Below are 7,816 nucleotides of genomic sequence, written 5' to 3'. Positions count from 1 at the left end.
GCCCCCTGGCCCCGCGCGCCGCCCCGCGCCAGCCCCTTTGTCTCGCGCGAGCCTGTTGTTGTGGCGGCCGTTCAGGACGTCCCGGGTGGGAAGGTGGAGGCGTCCCCTGCAGCCTCCAGCCGGGCCTGCCCAGCTGCAGACAACCCCCAGATGCGAGAATGGGAATCGGAAGCTTGGGGACGCTCTTTGCATCCCGGGGCGTATACACCCTACTTCCTTGAATGGTTATGCACCTCCACCACCACCACCACCCACCTACCACCACGCCGCCAAAATGACAGAAAGAAAAGAAAAAAAAAAAAAGGAGCAAAAACAGAAAAGTTTAGCTGAAAGAAACTTGGTAAAGAAATTTGAGCCGGAAGTAGCCTTTTGTGTATTAGCCTTCCCTATCCAGCCAGTCCTGTGTCTATAAACAAGTACCATCTCACAGTCAGAAGCCCAAGTCTTCCTTCCCACTTCTCTATCAGCTACCCCACCTGATCCTGTCTTGAGATAAAACTTTCTGTACCTCGCTGCAAACAAACTAGGCAGGCAAAGAGTTAATGCTGACGTCATTTTCAGGAGTTTTGGGGAAGCCCGGATTCCCTCTAGGAATGTGCTCTTTATGCTGCTAATTGCAAAGTCAACTCATTAAAAAGAAAACCTCTTAAACTTGTACCAGAAGTCTATGGAAGGTGTGCAATGGGCATAGTCAATTAATTAAACAGTTAATCGTATGATATAATCTGTATCATATTCGATGTTCAGTGACTTTATTAACTAACATATGTAATAGGTCAAAAAAAAAGGCATTTGATGTGCTTAATCTAATCTCATGTCATCCAAGATTTTTCTTGTAAAATGAAAAACATTTTATCACACTGGCAATTGAAGTAAAAGTTTAATTAATGGAACTAAAATTTAATAAATCATGCTATACTTACTTCATGCAACGTCCTTATCTAAGTTAATTTAAGAAACTGCATTTGATTCTAACCTTCAGATTGAAAAACTGGAATCAATCTGTATTAAGTCCCAGTTGACCACCACACACATTTCTTTGTGTCCTCTCATTTCAATGTGTTACCTGTCTCAAGCATGAGTGAATCAAGAACACTCCTCAGAGTTGTCTACTGTATTATGTGCAAGTAATACTAAGACTTCATTGCCAGTTAATATACCATATTCATTCCTAAGTATACTTCTTTATACCTAAAGAACCAGAGAAGTGACACATGGAAAGCCCCAGGAGTGTCACCACTGAAGAAAGGAGAATATCCAAAGCCAGAGGCCACTGCCTCCTCAAACTCAACACTTAACTTTTGTATTCAGACCCAAAAGGAGAGAGGCTGCAGGGAATGTTATAGGAGACAAAACCTCCAAATTGGAATGCAGGAGATTTGTATCTGAGAAGTTATCTTCTGAACTTGCTCCTCCCAACTTGGAGCCTGAGCCTGCAAAGACCCCTACAAAAAAAAGAGATGGATGGGAAACTGGAGGGAGTAGATTTTGGCAAGGAAGGGAACAATCCTGTAGAAAATGGAGATGCCAAAACTGAACAGCACGGAAAGCTGAGTGGCTGGAGATGCCCAGGAAACTATTCTGAGTTTTGGTAACTGTAGAATTTGAAATAATATTGATATCAAGTTTTATGAAAATGCAAAGCTTTATTTTGTGTATTTGTTTTGAACTATGTTGTTAGTACAACGCTTCATTGTTTTCAGGATGCCCCTCCTTCCCATGTGTTACTGACAAAGTGTCTACCAACCTGAATTGATGTAGGGGAAAACACCTTATTCTTGATTGGAAAGGTTCATCTTGCCTCCCAGGGGGGATTCTCTGATGTTGACATATTTGGCCACCTTCATACAAAAATGCTTTGTGGTGCTTGACCTTTGTTTCCAGAGCCATGTCCAAAAAGAAAGGCTGCAGGGAATGCTAAAATTGTTTTTGCTGGTGTGGTAGGTGACTGAAGTTTGCAGCAACATGGCTGAAGTTCCTTAAAACCTACAGTTCTTTTTCTAAAAGACTAATTTTATTTTCAGATTAATGATTCTTCTACCTGAACTTCATTCACTGAAAGTCAAAGGTAGCTTGTAGAAAGTTGCCAAACAACAGGCTAAACTTAAATGTGTGAATGTATCCTGTTCAGAGCATCAAAAATAGACTCCATTGGATTTTTATAGTATCTTTCTGACTTTGGTAGTTCATCTAAGAAGGAAGTTTGAAAATGCTTAAATACTGTTAATGATTGTCTGCCCATGTCTGAAAACCACCATAATCATTTATGAAAAGTGTAATTAATGAGGTTGAATACAGTTTGACTTAGAAAATAAATGTGGTAAACAACAATCAAGAAAGCAACCTCAAGCCTTCACAGACATGCAAAACCACACACACACACACACACACACACACACACACACACATTCACACATGCTTTATGTTTTATTTGTTTCATTGTTTGCATTGGCTTTTGAAATATGGTCTTACTATGTGGCTCTTGCAGGCCTGTAATTTGCTGCAATCTTCCTGTTGAGGTTACAGGTGTATCCCAGCATACCTGGCTTTATAAATGTTCTTGATTTATTATATCCTCCATAATAAACACTGAAGCCATGGTCCAATATCGTCAGTGGGGAATACATGGGGAATATTTGTTAAGTTTATTTATCCATCCATACTATCCTCCATTCTGTCTAAGCAGAGAGGCACAAAGCATTCACTAAACAGCATTCTCTCCACAAACACACAGACTAATCTAGAAGTGTTAACTTTGGGATAAACAATACCCTGTTTGCAAGATAATTATTGCATTTTCCACACAATTAGTTTTATTCCTGCATGTGTTTATTTCTAATAAACTAGGCTTTGTAAAAATAAACACCTTGTCTTGTTTAGTTCTAATACAGGTCTTTGCACAAATCTTAACATAGTCAATTGACATATAAAATGTTTATTCAATAAATCATTCAAACCAATGAATGGATAATTCATGATATATCATATGTTGGTCTATGTCTTTCTTAAACTACATGTCCTCAAGTTTAACTTCCTAGTAAAGTATGAAAAGTTTTTGTTTATCATAGTAATCAATGGTCACATAAGGATTGATAGGAAAATGTACCTCCAGGTGGTTGTCACCTATCTTACAAGTTAAAAGAAGCTTCTATGCTGCGTGGACAACTGAATTTATTTCTTGCCGCCATTATGGGTCACTGCCAAACACTCCATTTTACAAAATCAGAATATGTTTCCTAACACTTCTGAAGACCAGAGGCTTGAAGTCAGTGCTAGCTAGTCAAAAAACTCAGTGGTGACAGGACCCTCAACTGAGGTGTCAAGAGATAGTCTACTCCTTATCATACCAGCTTCTATTAGCTAAAATTAGTCTTTGGCTTGTTTGTACCTAGCCTTTGTCTGTGCTACCATGGCCATCTTACTCTCCATTCTTTTAACTGCCATTACTTTTTGGCCTCTAAAGACACATTGTGATTGTGACTAGGACTCAAGTCATGTCATGATCCTTAATTTAGTAGTCTCTTTTCCATTCCCAGCACAGCCATGGCTCATGGTTCCAAGAAACATCTGAAGAGTGTAGCAGCTCCAAAACATTGGATGCCTGAGAAATTGACTGGTGTGCTTATTCCTTGTTTATCCACTGGTTATCACAAGCTGAAAGAATTCCTGCCTCTGATCATTTTCCTAAGGAACAGACATAAAAGTATTCCCTGATTGGGGATTAAGTAAAAAATAGATTTGCATGCAGTGCTTCATTAGGATTGATGGAAAAGTCAAAACCAATATAACCTGTCATGCTGGGTTTATGGATGTCACTAGCATTGACAAGACTGGAGAGAACTTCTGTCTGATTTATGACACCAAGGGTCTCTTTGCTGGATATCATATTACACCCCAGGAGGCCAAGTACAAGTTATGGAAAGAGAGAAAGATCTTTGTAGGCACAAAAGGAATCACATATTGAGTAACCCATCATTCCCATACAATTTGCTATCCTTATAACCTCATGAAGGGGAATGACACCATTCAGCCTGGTTTGGAAAATAACAGACTTCATCAACTGGGAATCTGTTTACGATGACTGGAGGTGGTAACTTGGGAATTAATGGTATGATCATTAACAGAGACAGGCATCCCGGGCTTTTGGTGTGGTTCATGTGAAAGATGCCAATAGGAACAGTTTTACCACTTGGCTTTACAAAATTGTTGTTATTAACAACAGCAACAAATCATGGATCTCTCTTCCCCAAGGAAAAGGAATCTGACTCACCGTTGTTGAAGAGAGAGGCAAGAGCTAGAAGCCAAACAGAGCAGTAGGTGAAATGGTCTCTAAGAGACATGCTGGAAAAGTATTTGTATTCTTGCTACTACAAGTCTTCCTAGGCAATGTGATAGATTAAACCACACGATGAAACTAAACAATCAAACAAAAATCTGCACTTCAATCATACCTACAAAAGCATTGTGTAAGAAATATTTACAGTCTCTAAGGATTGATATCAACTCTTTCAAGGATGACCATTACTTACTTCACATTGCACTTAAATTAATTGATATTAATTTTCTCTTTTTCATTTCTTTTGTTTTGATCCTTATGGACTAAAAATGTCAGCCTTAGATTTTTGACATTTGAAGAAATCCACTTTAAGGGATAAAAGTGTAGTGCTTCTAAATAGCCTTTCTTTTAAGACCCAATAAGTTAAATATTATAAATATGATTGACAGCAGGCAAGAACACTCACTTTACTGTTTTTGTTAACAAATGTCTTATTGCCAAGACACAACAGTATTTAGACTCAAAAGAAAGATGTGTTTTCCATGAAACAAAAAAAAGAGGGAACATGGAAAAGATCATCCTAGGTACTGTTTGCCTGTCAGAAAATCCACAACCTTTGAACTACTTACAGGATAAAGAAGTAGGAAACTTTACCTTAACCCCAGAGCCCTTGGCAAGAGAGAAAGTCCATCAGAAAACCAGTGAAAAGTGCCCTAGAGGCTTCCCATTTGAAGAGTGAAGACACATTCCAGACAGTGACTCACTGTCATTTCTATACAAAACAAGTGCAGACCACCATATGACTCAGTCTCTCAGGAATGTCTTCTGTGCACTCACATGGCTTGGGCAGCTCCTGATGGAATCAGAGATGTTGGAGAAGTTCTCATGCCCTAGAGGACCAGATGCTATGCTGAAAAACAAGTCTTACAATGTGAAGGCAAGTTAAGAATTCCAGAAAAAGAAATTATCCAATCATAATTTCTTGACTAAAACTGAATAATACATTTTTGTTTATAATTGCCTTTTATAAAATAATTGTCCAAACTTCTAGAATCATAGACTAGTATAATTTTTTAAAAGGTTACTGTTTCAAAATCTATATTCAGATCTAAACATCAATTTGTGTATTAAAATATATCCACATTTATGTATTAATATATCCATTGAGTTATTATAAAATAATCAAATGAATAAATACCAGCACAGACTAACCAAAGGTTTCTGCAATTAGAGCAACTATTTAAATCTAATAAACATGCCATCTACAAAATTATTTCTGTCATTTCAAAATAGTCTTCTAAGCTTTTATCATCTCTCCCCAAATATCTTTCATAGAATGGGAGGGCACATTCCCTATATTCATTCTGCATATAAGTAAACTGAGATACATGGACAATAAACCTATTGTCCATGATGCCACGGCACTTAGTGGTAGAGTCCTAGAGATACATCTTCTTGCTGCTTCTTCTATATCATGTCATTATTACTGAACCAGGACTTCCACATGCTCTGAGATCTATTGCCTTAGACCACAAATATGACTATGATTCACAGCCTCCACCATCATCCCAGATAGATAGAGAAGTACCAGCTGCCCTTCAGATTACAAAAAAATGCATATTCTCAGAAGACAGCTAGGCTTATTGTTTATGATATTGTTTATGAGTTTAAGACCAGTTGTAGGTGAAGAAGAGCATAAATTCAGGTGTGGTGGTACACACATTTAATTCCAATGTTCAGGAGACAAAACCTTGCAGTTCCCTGAGTTCAAGGTCATCCTACAAAGCAAATTCCAGGAGAGCCAAGTTTAGGCAGTGGAGGAGTTAGAAAACAGAAACATGACGATAATTTAATATAACAAGGGAGACCATGCTCCAGAAGCATCTTGATGATAATGAACTAAACCTCTAAAACTGTTAAGCCAGCCAATGAAATGTTGTCCTTTATAACAGTTACCTTGGTCATGGTATCTGTTCCTAGGAGTAAAATCCTAAGGCAAGTATTATCTCATGAAAATTGGAAAATAGGTGGAATGAATTCTGCAACCGTATGAGTCATTGCTGTTTGAGAGATTCTAAACCAAGAAAGCATCCACATTTAAGATGTGAGCCTCAATAGAGTTAAAGAAGCAGTAGAACTGAATGGATTTCAAAAATAGAGACACATGTACAGGCAAAATGTGCCAAAACAGGGGAAAAGAAATCTGGAGAAAATAAAGATTTAAAATTTAACTTTAATATACATAGATAGTTGTAGGTAGAGCTGGAGTATTTTCCTTTGTATTTTGCACAATATGTAGATAGGAACTCAAAATTACACATAAATCACAGACATAAATGTAAAACCTTCAACTACAAAACTTCTGTAATTAAATATACAGGATAACCATAACCTTCCAAATCAAGAAGGAACTTCTTAAACATAAAGCAAAGCCATGTTCTAGAAAAAGAAATGGTAGTTTAAATTTATTAAAAGTTTATAAAATTTTGTCTGTTATAATGTCTCATCAGGTAAAATGTCTGTACTTAGAAGTCCTATGACCTTAGTTTAGTCTCTTGAATGCACAATGGAAGAAAAGAACAGATTCCCCAAACTTGTCTTCTGACCTTTACGTGCATGCAACAGCATGTGTTCATACTTACATAGTATACATATATACAACACACACACACACACACACACACACACACACACTCACTCACTCACTCACACTTCTGTGCAAATAATAATAGTTATTCTATTGTTAAATCAAAATTAAATAAACCATACAACCTCCGTTCTCCAAGCTACATATTAAGAGGATATAAACAGAAGTTATAGACTTGTGGAAAATTTGTAGTGTAAAATCATGATTCAGAAAGTAATATACAATGATATAAAAAAACAGTTGAAAATATACAAACATTTCGGTAAAAAAGATGGGCAGTAAGCAATAATTGGAAAATACCATAAATAGGACAAAGGTAAGTTAAAAAAATAATGATAAACAGCTATTATCAAAATGGATAAGAGTACCAAGACTCCACATGGTCCTGAAGAAGAAATATTGGCATTAAAGAAAATGTAGTTCATTTACACAATGAGGTATTGTTTAGTCATATAAAGGAATGAACTCTTGAGACCTAAACACGTGAAGCTTAAAATATTCTCAGTGGAGAAAAACTTCAGACACAAAATAATATGTCTGTGTCCACTCTATTGCTTTAGTTATAACAAAATTAAACTATATTCTGTATCTACAGAAAGTACAACAATAATGTTCTCTGGATGAAGTGGGCTGGGAAAGTGAGGGGCCAAGGGCAGATTTCAAAGGAGATCAAAGAATCTGTTGACAAGATTGGATACATTCATGACTTTATGGTGATAGTTTCAGGAGTGTTTCCACACCAATGTTTATGAATTTAGATTTTAAATGAATATAATTTATGATTTTTGCATCAATTATAACTCAATACATATATGTATGTCTATATATGTACATGGATATAGCAGACATATAATAATAAATTTATAACAAGTTATTCATAATAATGTAATACC

General features: G+C 36.7%; 1 pseudogene; it reads left to right on the top strand.

Moving 5' to 3' along the window:
* Positions 1-3,543: 3,543 nt before the first annotated feature.
* Positions 3,544-4,298, top strand: LOC110318828 (annotated as a pseudogene).
* The last annotated feature ends 3,518 nt before the right edge of the window (positions 4,299-7,816 follow it).

This window comes from Mus pahari, chromosome 1 (genome assembly GCF_900095145.1).
Source record: "Mus pahari chromosome 1, PAHARI_EIJ_v1.1, whole genome shotgun sequence".
Taxonomy (NCBI): domain Eukaryota; kingdom Metazoa; phylum Chordata; class Mammalia; order Rodentia; family Muridae; genus Mus; species Mus pahari.
This window is presented reverse-complemented; position numbering and strand designations above follow the sequence as displayed.